This window comes from Gymnodraco acuticeps, unplaced genomic scaffold (genome assembly GCF_902827175.1).
Source record: "Gymnodraco acuticeps unplaced genomic scaffold, fGymAcu1.1, whole genome shotgun sequence".
NCBI classification, from domain to species: domain Eukaryota; kingdom Metazoa; phylum Chordata; class Actinopteri; order Perciformes; family Bathydraconidae; genus Gymnodraco; species Gymnodraco acuticeps.
Window position 1 is genome coordinate 1,149,863 of NW_022992336.1, and position 17,194 is coordinate 1,167,056.

Below are 17,194 nucleotides of genomic sequence, written 5' to 3' on the forward strand. Positions count from 1 at the left end.
CCTCTGGGGCTTGGAGAATGTCAGGGGAGTTAAGCACCGGTGAAGTGGAGGGTATGGCTGTGTATGAACTTCTGTACGCATGTGTGCAGCAGCCTGATGTGTACACAAATTGTTACTGTTATTCAAAACATATCAACAAAGAACTCTTTTTAGTAAACTGTTATTGTATCAGCACAAGCTCTCTGACAGCTTTGAGTTTCAGATGTGACATATCAGCCCCTAAAACCCTCAAAAGACAAGATCTTGAGAAGAATTAAACACTTGGAGCACCTGCTGTGTCAGTGAGGGGGAGAAATGTGTCAAAACTAAAAACAACAGAAACAAATCCCGAAACAGGCAATGGATCAAAAACACCTTCTGTGCATACAAAAACCTCACATTAGATGCAGTAGCAATATGACAGTTTAATGGATACAATATATCATCCTCTTGCTCACTTCATAATCTGAGCAGTGAGTACCAATGTGGTTTCAAAACCAGAGGCAAGGCTAATAATAATTAGACTAGAGGGGCAAAGGGCCACTGACAGGATCATTTGTGACTCAACTAAAACAACATTAGTGTAACTTCAGGGTCTTCAGACAACCAAGCCATCTGTTTTTAGTTTTCTTACTTTTTTTTATGAGGAAACACATATTACTGTTGATATGAATATTTTCATTGACCCACATGACTCTCATATCTTCAAAACAGTGCCCTTAATGGGCATTCTGGAAATCATCTTTGCATTTAGAGAATGTGTGTTGTTTGTATGAAAATGTAATAGGAAATGCAATCTTGCACCTAAATCGAAAAACATGAATGGCAAATTATTTAATATTCAGTGCTTATGGGACTGTATACAGTATTGTGTATAGCTTACAGGATAGGAAGAGGCACAATTATGTGAACCATTTCATTGTGTTAAAACACGTTTTCAGGACCGCATCTTTGAGTTTATTTATGAATTTCCTTAAGGATGACAAAATGGCATTTTCTAGTGATATTTTTACATGTGACAGTGGAGAATTTGCACATTTTAGCATTTGCAGGGAGATGTTTCAGTAGTGTCATCACAAAGAGAAGACAGGCATTATTACATTACCTCATTATTCAACTCACCCGTGACTTTTCCTCTCTCTGTCATTCTCTTCATCTCACTTTCCCTCTGTCTGTTACCCTCCCATCACTGCTCCACACACATCTTATACCCTCCAATTCCCTTGGTGGCAGCCAAGGCTCTAACTGACAAGCTTCAAGGGAGACAGAGAGAAAAGGAGATGGCAAGAGAGAGAGCGAATAAGGTAGAGAGAGGCAGTGATACACAAGCAGAAAGGATCCTGGCACCAAAGTACATTGTTTTCGCTCTTTGCCATGTTTCCTATTATTATCCCCCCCCCAACTCCTCCACTTCCTCGCTGCTCCCTCCGTCTGCCTTGCTTTTTAGTCTGCTGCGCTCCAGGCAGATCAAAATTCAACTCACTGATGTGTGACTAACGTTAGGACACACAATACGCAGCCACAAACTCTTTGATCATAATTCCATTTAACAGTGAAAATGTTCACTGCAAATAAAGAAAGGAAGGAAGGGGAGCGGTAGGAGAGGGGGGGTAGGGACATTATTGTGCTTGTTTCTCAGTCTTCATGCCCCATCACGCATGAGATGGTCGGTTGAATGTCAAGAATATAAAACGCGTACTGTACGCAATTAAGGATACATTATTAGAAATATGCCCATAGCAAAGACAGATGTTGTATTTTTATTTATTTGTATATTCATTTTACCTCATTTACATCAAAAGCCACATTTCTTTATCAATTACTGTGTTCTTAAAATAGTATGGCTTAAAATAAAATGCATGCTTATCCCTTAACTGAATACTGACATTCTTTGGTTGTTATACAAAATAAAAAGTTAAGTAAAATAACCAGGCCAAACAATTCTTTTTTTTTTTTTCCACAACTCTTTTTATTTCATTATCGTGTACAGTAATCGATGCCATTTCATTTATATTGTAATATCACAGTACACTCACTACACTCCCCCCTCCCTCCACCCGCACATGCCCACACGGGCGAAACCAAAAAAAATGCTTATCAATATAACTTAAACAACAGAGACATGAAAAAAAAAAAAAAAAAACCCACATCAAAGTAAAACAAACAAATAATTATACAATACAGCGACAATGTAGACAATGACAACACCACAACTAGTATTTCCGGCCGTCAGGAAAAATAGCCACAGAATGCACCATTCCATCACTGGTCATATCTCAGATATATTTTCCAAATAACAAAACAATGGCAACCACAGAGCTTGAAAAATATGTCCACGATTATATTTTTCCAATGTCCTTTTCTCCAGGGGTAAAAAATTAGTTATCTGATCAATGAAAAGTTTAAATGTTGGGGGACGTTCATTCTTCCAGAGTAAAAGTATACATTTCTTGGCAAAATATGTTATTGTGATTAGTATTCTGTAATGTTTAGGGTTCAGTTTAAAGTTTGGCTTGTCATTTAACAGGAAAAAACATGGGTTTAGGCTAATTTTAAAAAAACGGCTTTTGTGAGAGCATGAATCGAATCCCAGAACAATTCTGAGGTGATAATGTATGTTTTAAAGCAGATTAACAGAATATGGCAGGCTCATAGAAACATGATTTAATTCACCATTGGATTTCAAGCAAATATACTGATAAAATTGGTTGTTTTAATTGACCAAAATGAATTGCCAAGTGATCAGACTAGTTGTATACACATGTTTTCAATAATATGTTTATAAAAACAATTTGGCAACTTTCAAAAGTACACTCTAGAATACATGCATACCCTAGCCCAGTGGTTCCCAACCGTTTTCAGTCAGGCTCCCCTTGTGTAATTGGAAATATTTTCGAGCCCCCCCTAACCCGGTTCCCACCGGGATTGGTAGAATGAATTGTATATCGTTGTACAAACATTACATTTTCTCTGCTAATAATAACAAGACAAAAAGATGCAATAGCGCTGCACCCCCCAGGTTGGGAACCACTGCCCAAGCCAAACCAGAAGTTTCTGATGACATTACATGTTCTTCAAGCTTCATGTACTGTAGGAGAACGCTCTCTTTTGTCCTTTTCTCAAAAACATGATAATCGATCTCAGAAGAGTGAGCCTTCTGACAGAGATTCTTCTGCTTTTGGTAGTAGAACTTTAGTGTCTAGTTTCACATTCTGACGTTCGGGACGAATCCCGATGGGCCGGTACTGAAGTGGGCCGGTCGTACGATGTGGGCCGGTCGCATAAGTCAATTGACAATTTACTGGCGGTATTTACTAGCGGTACCGTGGTGGGCCGGTCAAGGGTCCCGGGCTGATCTTTAGTCCCAGTCCGCCCCTGCAGGCTATGTACACACAAAGTCACCCTCCCAAAATGCTGCAACTGGTCATTGAAGATGTTAGTGTATATTTCTGATATTCAATCACTGTGTTGGGATTTTCTCAACTTAACATGGGTGGGTGAGAGAGTCTATAAAGTGTGTGTTCACAGTCCTAAAGAAGCATTGCCAGATTCAGAAAAGGGAACGTTGTGAATTACTATCTCTAAAAGATTTATCAGATTACCTGCTTGTTCATTTTGCGTTCCCTGTCTAGTAAATTCCCTCAAGAGAAAATAATCCCCCTCCCACCATGTTCTTCTTCCCAAAATGTGCACTGTGCTCAACAAAAGGAGATAACTGCACGACAGTAACATGCTGTACAGTAGCTAGTGTAGCTGAATCTTCCTCCCTGAGGGTTGATTTATGCAATAACTCTTGTACTGCCAATATTCTCAGCAATGAGTGATGATTCTGGAGAAACAGAATGTGAAAAGTCATTTGAAAGTCATCCCTTTCCCCCTTGGAACCTTAGGCCCCATCATTGACCCCAGTTCCTTGGCAGAATCAAACTAAGAAGGGTAGTTTGGAAGTGTCCATGGAGTTTCAGCTTGTCTTTTAGGCTTCTCAATGGCATGACAAGCTGTCAGGAAACACTCCTCATGCAGCCTGTCAAGTGCCTCTGTAGTTGTTCGGTTGAGCGAACTGCAATGAAGGTAACTGTAAACTTGCCAAGATGTCATATTACAGTACAATAGCCTTGATTGATAACTGACACAAGCTTGTGTGATAAATCATACAACTAGGTTTATTTTTTAAGTGAAGGTATTGAGTACTGTTCCACATTGTCTTATTCAGAGTATCTTTTAAATGTATTTAATCAAAGACTATTTTGAAGGTCCACCAAATACCCCTGAGAACACAGAGGACGGAAATAAACATCTGAAGCAGTTTGATTTACTCTAAATGTCCTGGATTTTGTTTTCTTTGGAAAGAGAAAGGAAGGAGGTGGCGGTAACCCTCTCGGTCCTGCATAAACATTTATATAAAATACTTTTCCTTGACAAGATGGGGTAGAGGTTACATCACAGGCATTCTAAGATGTGTGAGAGTGTGTGTGTGTGTGTGTGTGTGTGTGTGTGTGTGTGTGTGTGTGTGTGTGTGTGTGTGTGTGTGTGTGTGTGTGTGTGTGTGGTGTGTGTGTGTGTGTGTGTGTGTGTGTGTGTGTGTGTGTGTGTGTGTGTGTGTGTGTGTGTGTGTGTGCGTGTGTGTGTGTGTGTGTGTGTGTGTGTTTGAGTGTTTGTGTGTGTGGGAAGCTGTCGGCAGCAGCTATCTCGGCAGGTGGTCTCTTGCACATGTGAATACCCAAAAAGCTGACGCTTTCTGTCAGTGATCACAACCAGCAAGGTGAGAAAAATGAGAAAAAAACTCCTGATGAAAGAAAAAAAAATAATACATTCAGCAACATTGTTCAAAGAGTTTTTCAAAACCTATCCGAGTGGTTCTTCTTCAACAAATAGTTTGGAAGGCAATGGGTTTAAGTAAATACTGAATTCATTATTGAGGTGATCTGAACTCACTAATAAACATGCAGTACAGTTGGCCCTCATGCTGTGAGGAGATGTATGACTGTATACAATATGGCAGGATATTTTGCTTGTGCATATGGTGTGTTACTGAAGTGTGTTTACGAGAGAAAGATAGGAGAGGAAGATGGGGAGATGAAGGCCAAAAGAGATGGATGACGAGTGGTAGATGATGAGGGAGATGCATAGTGAGAACATCAATGCTTTCCTTGACACATCAGACAATGGCATGTTAACAATATTCACGGTATATACATCACAAAAAACATAACCCTCATTGTGTGATTTTGTTGTCCTACTTTTGAGCCAAAATCCTTCATGGAATCCTGCCTGTGTTTATGATAGCTTTAATATCTTTGTACATCCGGCACTAAACTGTTTTATTGTAGAGATCACTTATAGTATCTTCTTGATTTTTTATATTCTATATTTCTATCACAGACCTTCTACTTTCCCCCTATGAAAGTATGTACTCTTAATATTTTTTTAATCAAATATAACACATAAAAACAATAATTCAATAACGTGCTTTAACCACTAGGAGGTGCACACAAGATACACACAGTCATAATAACTTTGTATTATTAGTGTAGGACACTTATGTATGTACAACATCTGAAGATGTGTAGTTTTATTCATGCTTTCACATAATTTTACAGCATATTGCTATACTATTTCAGACTCAGTATTTACATTCTTACATTACAAAAAAATCAGTAATATCTTTAAAAACTACAAGTCCTTTTATATCAGCTGTGCACCGTTATGGTGTAAATATAACCTATCTATGAATTAGATCAAATGTAAAAGTCAGCCGAATTAGTGTTGATACTGCAAGGAGACGTATTGTATGAAGAGAAATTGAAGATGTTGTTTAATTGTTGATATATTTATGATACACGTCAAGTATTCAGTTTCGGCGGCATTTCTTCAGTTTTTCCAAAGGTCTTCTCATCAGGGCTCTATAAATAAAGAACTACGGCAGATCTGTAATATGTAATGCTGCCGAACCGTGTATTACAATGCCGTTATGTGATGACTTTCAAAGAGAAAAGCAAGAGCACTCGGAATTAAGTATTATTTTATTCTTTAAAATGTTTTCCGGATTTCATATAATATAAACACCAAATCCCAGCATGCATTGCGGCTAAAACATCCAATCAGCGAGCTTAAACCATAGCTGAGGATCTTGGGTAATCGCTCGAAATGCTTACGTCTGTTTCCGGTTGTTTTTATTTTGAAATTCAGTTCCTGACGGACGCCAAAAAAGCCCGAGATTATGGAATTAAACCAATAAATAAAAGCAAGGATAATTGTGTGTTATTGGTGAGTAAATAACAGTGTGTTATTTTTGAAAAGAATAACAAATTAGAAGGAAAAAAAGATTTAAAAATACAGATTTCAGTATCCTGAGGCTCTGAGCCCCATTTATTTTCCTCACAGACGGCAACAAAAGTCCGAAATTATACGATTTAAAATAAAAGCAATAACTGTGGCTTGATATTGAGTAAGAACATGTTTTTATGAACCACACAGCTTCCGGTCTTCCACGACCCGACCGGAGAAAAAGACGTGCTGCAGGCACGAAACACATTACCAGTAGAAATACATTGCTTTTAAAATCGTGCTGTGCAACACGAAAAAAAGGGGGAAATTGTGTTGGTGAACACGAATCAATAGATTAAAAATCGTGTTGGTGAACACGAAATGCCATGAGACTGGGTTGTAAGGCCAATATGCTACCTTTAAGAATTTCCACTAGCTTCATGTTGAATTCGATACACTGTGCATGATATGTTGATGCTAACATGTACTTGAATATTAAAAAGCTAAGCTAATAACAAGCTCTGTAACACAGGGGGGTGGGGGGTCAGTATCTGTATTGGAGATACATAACTCCATTGTTGAAATAGCTTTACAATGAGTGTATCCAAAAGGAATACAGAAACAATATTCTTGGCAATATGTGTACTTGGTTATGTCAAGTTTATAGTGTTGATTGGCTTACAGCAGTGGTTCTCAAGCTTTTTCCGTCAGGCCCCCCTTTGAAGAAAAACACAAATAATCACGTAATGGGCCAAGTTAACATTTATTAAAATACATCAATATGAACGTGAGCATTCCTTTAAAAAAAAATAATCACTTTGCTAGAACAGTGATAATAAAACAATGCTCCATAAGTCTGTGTGCTCAAAACAATTAATACATAATACAATTGTGCAATCCCTTTGCTAGAACAACAAGTTATAATACTTTGCGACTTTGCAATCTGTGCAAAAAAATGAAAAGAAAGAAAATGCTGATATTTGGCAAAAAAGTGTGTGTTATCACAGCATTAGTGGCTGCAATGAGACTGTTTTGCACTGCACATTTCTTCAAAACGAGGTTACAGGCTTAGTGGCGGCACCAGAGATTTTCTTTTGGGGGTGCTGTGGGTTAGCTTGACGTTTCATAGAGGGTGCTCAAACATTTAGAGTTTCCCATTAATGTACCGGTCACTACAGTTTAATTTTGTACTGCAACACTCCCCACACAAATACACAGTGTATCCACGACTGTTACAATGAAGTCTCGATAATCAGCTCACGGCATACTGTATACAGTGTGGCAAAAAAGTATTTAGTCAGCCACCAATTGTGCAAGTTCTCCCACTTAAAAAGATGAGAGAGGCCTGTAATTTTCATCCTAGGTACACTTCAACTATGAGAGACAGAATGGGGGAAAGAATCCAGGAAATCACATTGTAGGATTTTTAATGAATTAATTGGTAAATTCCTCGGTAAAATAAGTATTTGGTGACCTACACACTCCACTATGGCCAAGACCAAAGAGCTGTCAAAGGACACCAGAAATAAAATTGTAGACCTGCACCAGGCTGGGAAGACTGAATCTGCAATAGGTAAGCAGCTTGGTGTGAAGAAATCAACTGTGGGAGCAATTATTAGAAAATGGAAGACATACAAGACCACTGATAATCTCCCTCGATCTGGGGCTCCACGCAAGATCTCACCCCGTGGGGTCAAAATGATCACAAGAACGGTGAGCAAAAATCCCAGAACCACACGGGGGGACCTAGTCAATGACCTGCAGAGAGCTGGGACCAAAGTAACAAAGGCTACCATCTGTAACACACTACGCCGCCAGGGACTCAAATCCTGCAGTGCCAGACGTGTCCCCCTGCTTAAGCCAGTACATGTCCAGGCCCGTCTGAAGTTTGTTAGAGAGCATTTAGATGATCCAGAAGAGGATTTGGAGAATGTCATATGGTCAGATGAAACCAAAATAGAACTTTTTGGTAAAAACTCAACTAGACGTGTTTGGAGGAGAAAGAATGCTGTGTCCTTGGGCAAGACACTTCACCTGAACTTGCTCCTGTGGGTATTGTCCACAGTACATGACCATTGCATGTATGATATGTGTAATGTGTATTTGTAAAGCGCTTTGAGCATCTGGAAAAGCGCTATAATAAATGTAAGGAATTATTATTATTATTAATTATTATTATTATTAATGCTGAGTTGCATCCAAAGAACACCATACCTACTGTGAAACATGGAGGTGGAAACATCATGCTTTGGGGCTGTTTTTCTGCAAAGGGACCAGGACGACTGATCCGTGTAAAGGAAAGAATGAATGGGGCCATGTATCGTGAGATTTTGAGTGACAATCTCCTTCAAGGGCATTGAAGATGAAACGTGGCTGGGTCTTTCAGCATGACAATGATCCCAAACACACCGCCCGGGCAATGAAGGAGTGGCTTCGTAAGAAGCATTTCAAGGTCCTGGAGTGGCCTAGCCAGTCTCCAGATCTCAACCCCATAGAAAATCTTTGGAGGGAGTTGAAAGTCTGTGTTGCCCAGCGACAGCCCCAAAACATCACTGCTCTAGAAGAGATCTGCATGGAGGAATGGGCCAAAATACCAGCAACAGTGTGTGAAAACCTTGTGAAGACTTACAGAAAACGTTTGAGCTCTGTCATTGCCAACAAAGGGTATATAACAAAGTATTGAGATGAACTTTTGTTATTGACCAAATACTTATTTTCCACCATAATTTGCAAATACATTCTTTAAAAATCAGACAATGTGATTTTCTGGATTTTGTTTTCTCATTTTGTCTCTCATAGTTGAGGTATACCTAGGATGAACATTGCAGGCCTCTCATCTTTTTAAGTGGGAGAACTTGCACAATTGGTGGCTGACTAAATACTTTTTTGGCCCACTGTAGGTGTAAGCAAGGGTAAAGTGCTATTTTTATAAGTGGGTAGTGGACCTAATATCCCCTAGGGGGGTCCGGGGGCATGCTCCCCCGGGAAGATTATTTCTTTTTTAAATATTGAAGTTAAAAGCATCAATCTGGTGCACTTATTAAGCAAAATGAAGAGATCTATGGATACATCCATATGAAACAGAACTGTAAACAGATTTACTTTTTCTTTATGGATATTTTACAAATCACTCCCCTTTTAAACTGTATTCTTGTTTTACCGTTTTTCAAAACTGTTTTTCATTTATTCTCTTATTTTTTTATACCTATAGCCTAATGATCATATAAACGTGTGCCTCGGAAATAATTGTTTACATAAATCGTGACCAAACCGTTTGAGACCCACTGAGATAACTAATTTCAGTGGGTAATCTAAACACGGAGAGAGTCCTTTACCTCACTGAGCTGAGGTTATCTGAGCCTCTCAGTCTGACAGGAGAGAGTTCTCCCTCCACCTTGTTGTTGAAAAAGCTCCTTATATCCGTTAGCGTAGCTAGCTAGCACCAGATGCTAACAACAACAACAACAATCTCCGGTTCTCTCTCTCTCTCTCTCTCTCTCTCTCTCTCTCTCTCTCTCTCTCTCTCTATCTCTCTCTCTCTCCTCTCTTTATCTCTCTCTCTCTCTCTCTCTCTCTCTCTCTCTCTCTCTCTCTCTCTCTCTCTCTCTCTCTCTCTCTCTCTCTCTCTCTCTCTCTCTCTCTCTCTCGCTCGTGCACACACACACAAAATGGCTCGTGCCACACACATACACACAGACCCTAGCTTGAGTGAAACACAGAGACACAGACGTACTTGTACTGTACTGTAGCATATTATTTTCGAATCAATCATTTTTCAAATTATGAATTTCACACATAAAAATAAAACACAATAAGACATACATTTATTGGGGGTGCTATGGCTATCCTAGGGGGACCTGCAGCACCTCCCCCCTGACGCCGCCTATTGACCTTACATCCTCAAAATTTACATGACACACCTGTGTCCTACAGCGCCCCTCATAGGTTTCTAAGGTTTCTAAGTGTATCTTCCGCCAATCATGCCGACGTCATAACAATTCTCATTTAAATGTTTTCTTTTTTCTTTTTTTTCATAACAATTTTTCCTCCTGGTCTCTGGCGCCCCCCCTGTCATGGCTCCTTTTGTAAACTCTGCTGTATAAAATGTGCATTCAATTTGGTTGTATATAGTGTATATTTAAAGCAAAGACATGACCTTGGATGTAAATCGAAAGTAAAGGCAGGACCGAAACTGCTGATGTCAAGACATTCAAATTCCCTAAAAACCATGAAAGAACTATCGTCTAAATACCAAAGCTTTGGGATCAGACATTTGGAAAAATCTTGGCTGTTCTTAAAGGTCACCTATCATGCTATTTTTAGGCAATAGCATAGGTCTTAGATATATAAAAATCTATACAAAATATGTCTATAAAGTGTTTTGCTGAAAATACCAAACAGATCACCCATTCTAGCCATGCCTCATATCCCTCTATTTCAACCCTGTTAACAAAGTGCTGATTCTGGGTATAAAGCTTTTAAAAAAAAAAAAATTTAAAAAGAGGGGGCGGAGCTTATGCGGGAGATTACTGGCAGATTGTCAGCTAAACGCTGCCGTGATTAAATGCCATATCATGTTCAAAACCACATCAAGGATTATTTCTGAAACAGTATGGAGCCATCCATCCATCCATCTTCTCCCGCTTATCCGTGGTCGGGTCGCGGGGGTAGCAGTTCCAGCAGAGAGCCCCAAACCTTTTTTTCCCTGGCGACATCAACCAGCTATGACTGGGGGATCCCAAGGCGCTCCCAGGCCAGCGAAGAGATATAATCCCTCCACCTGGTCCTAGGTCTACCCCTTGGTCTCTTCCCAGCTGGACGTGCCTGGAACACCTCCCTAGGGAGGCGCCCAGGTGGCATCCTAACTAGGTGCCCGAACCACCTCAACTGGCTCCTTTTGACGCGAAGGAGGAGCGGCTCAACTCCGAGTCCCTCCCGGATGACCGAACTTCTCACCTTATCCCTAAGGGAGACACCAGCCACCCTGCGGAGAAAACCCATCTCGGCCGCTACTCTCTCCAGTACAGGTTAGCTCTGAGTGTTAGCGATGCTTGCTAATGTAAACAAAGTCCATATTACTTCAAAAACACATAGTGCATTGTTTCTGATAGCAACGTTTCTGATAGGGCCGTCGGTGTAAAGCCATCCCACATTTCCGATAGTACGTCATATCGGCAGCAAATCTGGATCAGCTCCGTTGTCCCCCCGTTTTTAGAGAATTGCGCACGGAGGAAAAGAGAGAGGGTTGTATTTTCTGACACACCGGGGACACATATTTATGTATAAAAGACATCAAAAAGTGCATTTTGCATGATAGGTCCCCTTTAAGAGAGAGATGGGCAAATCTAAGGCTAGCGGGTGTAATTATGACTACTTCATCATGGTATTTGCTTCTTTAAGAATAAATGAGGATTACCAGACTCTAGAAGGATGTCAGCACATAATGCTTGTATTTTTTGCTTTCGTCATATCATCTTGTACTGTAGATGCTAGTTGCATGCCATGCACCACACCTTTACTTGGCTTTTTCATCCAACTATAATAGGTTAACTTAATTAAAATGGCTAATCATTGCAAACATTTTTAGCATCTTGGAATTTTAAAAGCTTGTTTAGAACCTTATAATGGCAAGGTTATACGGCCGAAGGCATATGCTATTTATTGGAGCACAAATTAGTCAGACGGTGAGGCAAATGTAATCTGAAATGACCATGCATATTCAAATTAGGCATACATGTACATATATAAGCACAAATACACACATACAGAGATTGTGATTTGGTGGCAAGTATAGCTAGAGGATATTTAATATGCATTTCTAATTTAGTGATTCAACTCCAGGGTAAGCAGTGGCCCACTGTTCCATTATTATGTTGAAATGTCATTGTACGGAAGACATATTAATATTTCAAAATGAAGCTATAATCATGAAAACATATAATCACAGCTCGGCCTTATGTGTGTTCTTATAATATGTACATATTAAAATGATAAAATAAAACAGTAATGGGCACTGGGCAGTCAAATATACAATATGGTATTAATGTAAAAATAATTATGCATTTATGACTTTAGTAAATGATACTAAATGCATCTTCCAAAGTAGGCTTGGTACAGTATATTCCCCAGATGATGAAATAGTCTTATCTAAGTATTCATGAGTTAGAAGAAGAACAGATTTATATATTGATGTTTTTCTAAATCAGCAGTGTTGATAATTCATGCATTGGAAGGAAGTACTTCCTGTTGGAAGTAATAAAACAGGGTGGATTTGTTGTGTTATCTATCTAAATAACTATCCATGATGCAATGTACTTTTGTTTACACTGAGCCACACACATGTCTCTCTGCAATTGGTCTTCGTTTTGTTTATCCTTTTTTTTTTTTTTTTTTACATATTCTGACATAAGGCAAATTAGAAGGAGGTGTTAATTCCACTGAAGCTTTTTCCTAATACTTTTTTTTTTAAATCCTAATTTCAGACATATTATCTACAAACTAAAAAGAGTGTTAAAACAGTGGTGGGAAACATGTTTTTTTCCCCAAAAAAACTGTGTCTCAGGGCTTCTTAATATTTAACAACCTATGTGTCATACCCACTTAACGGGAAGAAACTCAGCTAACTGACGATATGAACCATTTTTAGTTAAACAAAACACAACTCTAACGCCAAGCCTCTGAATTAGCACTAAGCGAAAAAATGCTAACGCACTTAGCACAGAACCCACGGTAGAAATACTTTATTACTTATCTGATCTGCACAAACAAGAATTCCACAGATTCTAGGGGTATATAAGTATCATCACTGAGCGGTCAAAACTCGCGACAGGGGAAGCAATCCCAGACATCACACAACGTAGCTTTACAGGACCAAAACGAGAAATAAGTCTTACCGTTGCTGTTTTCAGATCAAAAGTTGTGTTCAATGGCATTAAAACGCATAAAACGCTGCTGAAGGTTAATCCAATGTCTCTCTGTCACTTTGAAAGGATTACTGATAATCCATCATTCCATTTTTGTCAAAAACAGAGATTTCATATTAGCTGTTATTAGCACTATTAGAGCTACAACCCAACTTCCGGTTTTGGGCATGCTGGCTACGCATCACTCATTCATCAATGGGTAATGCTTAGATGGATTTTAGAAACTTCCCTCTCGATTCTATTGGCTCTAACGGTTCAAAAGAGGTGTCAATCATCAAAATTGACCAAGGGGGGCGAGAGATATGGAAAATGCACCCAAATGACCCCAGAAGTGGGTTTTTGTCACTGTCACTTATTTTGCATCAATCTTGATACAGGGTACTTATTATATGTTATAGTTTGGATTCCTAAAGCTTTTAGTCTACTATCCCCTCATTCAAGGGTGGTTTTCACTATAAGTAATTCTTTTATTTTTGGATGGAAACTATAATTGACATTTATTTACTATGTTCAATCTGAATTTTACGGAGCCCTGGAGGGTTCATAGAGAGAAAAATAAATAAAACGTGGCCACGTTTTACTTTCTCATGCGCACGCTTTAGTAACTCGTGCGCACGAGTTACTAAAGCGTGCGCACGAGTTACTAAAGCGTGCGCACGAGTTAATAAAGCGTGGCCTCGTTTTATTTAAATTGAGGGATTCCTGTCCGTGACTCACAGTATCTGCTGCCCACAGCTGTTTTATAGAAGGAAAACCTCCTTCACTTTATGAAATCTCTGCGGCACCAGTGGCCTGTACTACGAAGCAGGATTTGCTATTTACACTATTCATTCATGAAGTATGACGCTGCGCTGTCAGCACGCGTCTCCATGTTTGTGATTGGTCAAATGTTGCTAACCCCGTCCCTTTCACGTGAACGCGCTCTCAGCCGGACAGAGAAACCCTGGTTGATTTACTGAGTTGATAACCAGCTTCGTAGGACCGCTTATCGACATCGTGTTTGTTAGGGTTAGTTAAGCCGGGTAAATCGAACATGTCCAGGTCCAGGGTCTGTTGAACTGGCTTCGTCGTACAGGGCACTGGAGGCAGTAACGTGTAACTCAGCAGAATCTGAGAAGAGCAGCACCAGCTGCAAAGAGCTGTGCCTTTTACTGTTTACTTCACTGCGTTTCCCTTCATTAGAACCGCTGAATAGAGATCGAGGCTGCTACGTTTAACCACACACACCTATACACACATTGAACTACCAGAGTATTCTCCCTCGTTTTATGAAGGAGATGTCCTGTCACCGGGGCGCATGATGTGTGTGTGTGTGTGCTCAGCTCCGCTCTGTGTGCGTGTTCGTGTGTATCCGACATCACCGGCATTTGTTTTCAAATTACCACGAACAGTACTTTAAACAAATCTGGTTCCCCATTGTTAAGTGTATTCCCAAGTGAAAGAAATGTGTTTAATCTTAATCTCGACGTGCTATAGTCCTGCCGGAGTGCACCGGAACGAACGATACTATCATAAACAAATGCCCCCCCCCCCACACACACACAACGAGGCCATGCTTTATTAACTCGTGCGCACGCTTTAGTAACTCGTGCGCACGCTTTAGTAACTCGTGCGCACGCTTTATTAACTCGTGCGCACGCTTTAGTAACTCGTGCGCACGAGTTACTAAAGCGTGCGCACGAGAAAGTAAAACGTGGCCACGTTTTATTTATTTTTCTCTCTATGAACCCTCCAGGGCTCCGTAGAATTTACTTTTTTTTTTTTTTTTAAATCTATATTGATTCTGACTTTTCTACATCCAACTCACAGGTTTATCATTGCTTTGAGAAAAAAGATTATTAATTTACCCCTTAGTGAAGATATGGTCATTTGTTCTGGGAATGTCATTTTCGAGCCTGAGACCTGAAAAACAGGCTCAGGGCTTAACAGGTTAAAATACATGTAAAATGTATTTTAAAACACATGTATTCAATGTACTTTATGTCATGTTCTTTGAGGATACATTGAACGACACAGCCCCAAAAGTGTAAGGCCACAGATAAATCTGGCTCTGTTACTATGGAGACTAGATGAAGCCTTTCTGCTTATAGAGAGTGGATGCTCTGGTAACTGTCAAAACATTTAATTAAATGACATGCCACCTGGTGTCGTTGCGTCAGACACATATTACAGTATGTTGCTGGTGGAGCAGAAAGATGGTTAACTTACACATCTCCCACTATTTCCTGATTAATAATTATCACTCTAACACCTAGATATTTATCATTAGATTGTACAGGTACCCACACTACACCTTTAAAGTTGGTGTTAAGCAGAAATGTTTGCAGTTTTTAAAGTGATTACTGACAGGAAATGTGTAATATCTGAGTTCAAAACATCAAAAGGTGAAAAACAGCACAAGACACTTCACACAATGTGTAGAAGGGAATTGTATAGTAATGACAGGATGAAAGACACAACGATCATGAGGGCTTGCTTGCTTTCACTAGATTGTGATAATGCCTGTAACTCTTCAGAAATAAATCACAAATCGTACCACGGAAGAAAGAACCTAGTGAATTCAATCATTTTTCCTCCACATAAGGATTTTACCATGAACCACATTCAATATTTTTCAGCATTACAATTCAACATAATTTGCAAATTATTATTATTATTATTATAATTAATTGTTGCAGTAATGCTTTAATGTTAGTGATAACAAAATGAAATACAGATTTTATTTCATTTTTTATTATATCATAGTATTCTCATACAATCATTATTATACATTGCAAGGTCCAATGACATTGAAACACATTTATTTTTTATATAACAAAATCTGCAGGACAATTTTATTAAAATGTTCAACACACATGTGAATGTAATATATTCACAAACCAAAGCATGCCAAGTCCGTGGGTTAGAAGCTGTCATTGTATTAGATCTTGCTCAAGAGGTACAAGAGCCCACTGGAATGGCTTAAAGGGGAAAGGAAACACCATTACAGCTATAATATTCCGGTAGTTTATTCATTTTACAATGGATATTGATCGTAATATTTATTGTATATGATATTACTCGCCAAAAGAAAATTAATTATCCGCCGGCCGGGTGGGGAATTCCGGGACCAGGCCGCTGCCATTAGGGGAGTCCCAAATGGTGACGTCACTGTGTGGGTCCTCGCTCCGGGTATCCATACCGGAAGTCAACACAACGTGGCAGATATTGCAGCGATGGAGGAATTTTGCAATGAGATCGACGTTTTGAACGATGAATTTGACTATTCGTCGGGAGATGACATTGATGTGGAGGCTGCAAGGCTACATGTTTTGCTCATGTGTTTCATGTGTCTGTGTTGCATGCTCTCTAATCATAACATCATCATCCCTGTAGTGAGTAGCATTGGATGGAGTCCAAAGGCATTTCTACTACACTCTAGGAAGCAAATCATAGTGAACAAACTGAACTCAACTGACTTTATATTACACCATGCTCATGATAAATAGTTTTAGCATATAGGCCAAAAAGCAACATTACAATGAAAGAAACCAAATTCTAAAATAGGCCGGTTAGGCCTTTTGTTTATGTTTGTCATTTGAAAAACCCATGGGACACAATCATAGTTGACACTTAGTCGAATATATTGGACTTACCTTGAGGTAATCATTCTCAGATCTCAGTTCTTCTATTTCCCGTACAAACTCCTCATGCATGCCGTCCATAAACTCCTCTGTGAGGTCTGAGAAAGCCAGGGATGCGCTGGGGGGCACCCTGCTGTCAAACGAGGTGACCGAGCGCTCCTCGCCTGGGGATATGCTCCCTTCCCCTGTCTCCACGGCCAGGGAGAGCCGGTCCTTGTAGTCCCTCTCCGAGGAGAAGTAGGTGGTCCTGGCGGTGGCATGTTGGCTAGCTCTTTCTGCCAACACGCCATCCCTGAGCGGCTTGTCTCCGTCTAGCCCCCCGCCTCGGCTGCTTCTCGACTCTCAGCGTCGCTACTCACAGCGTCCGCTGAGAGCTTGTTTTCCTCGGAGGCGCAGTCCGAG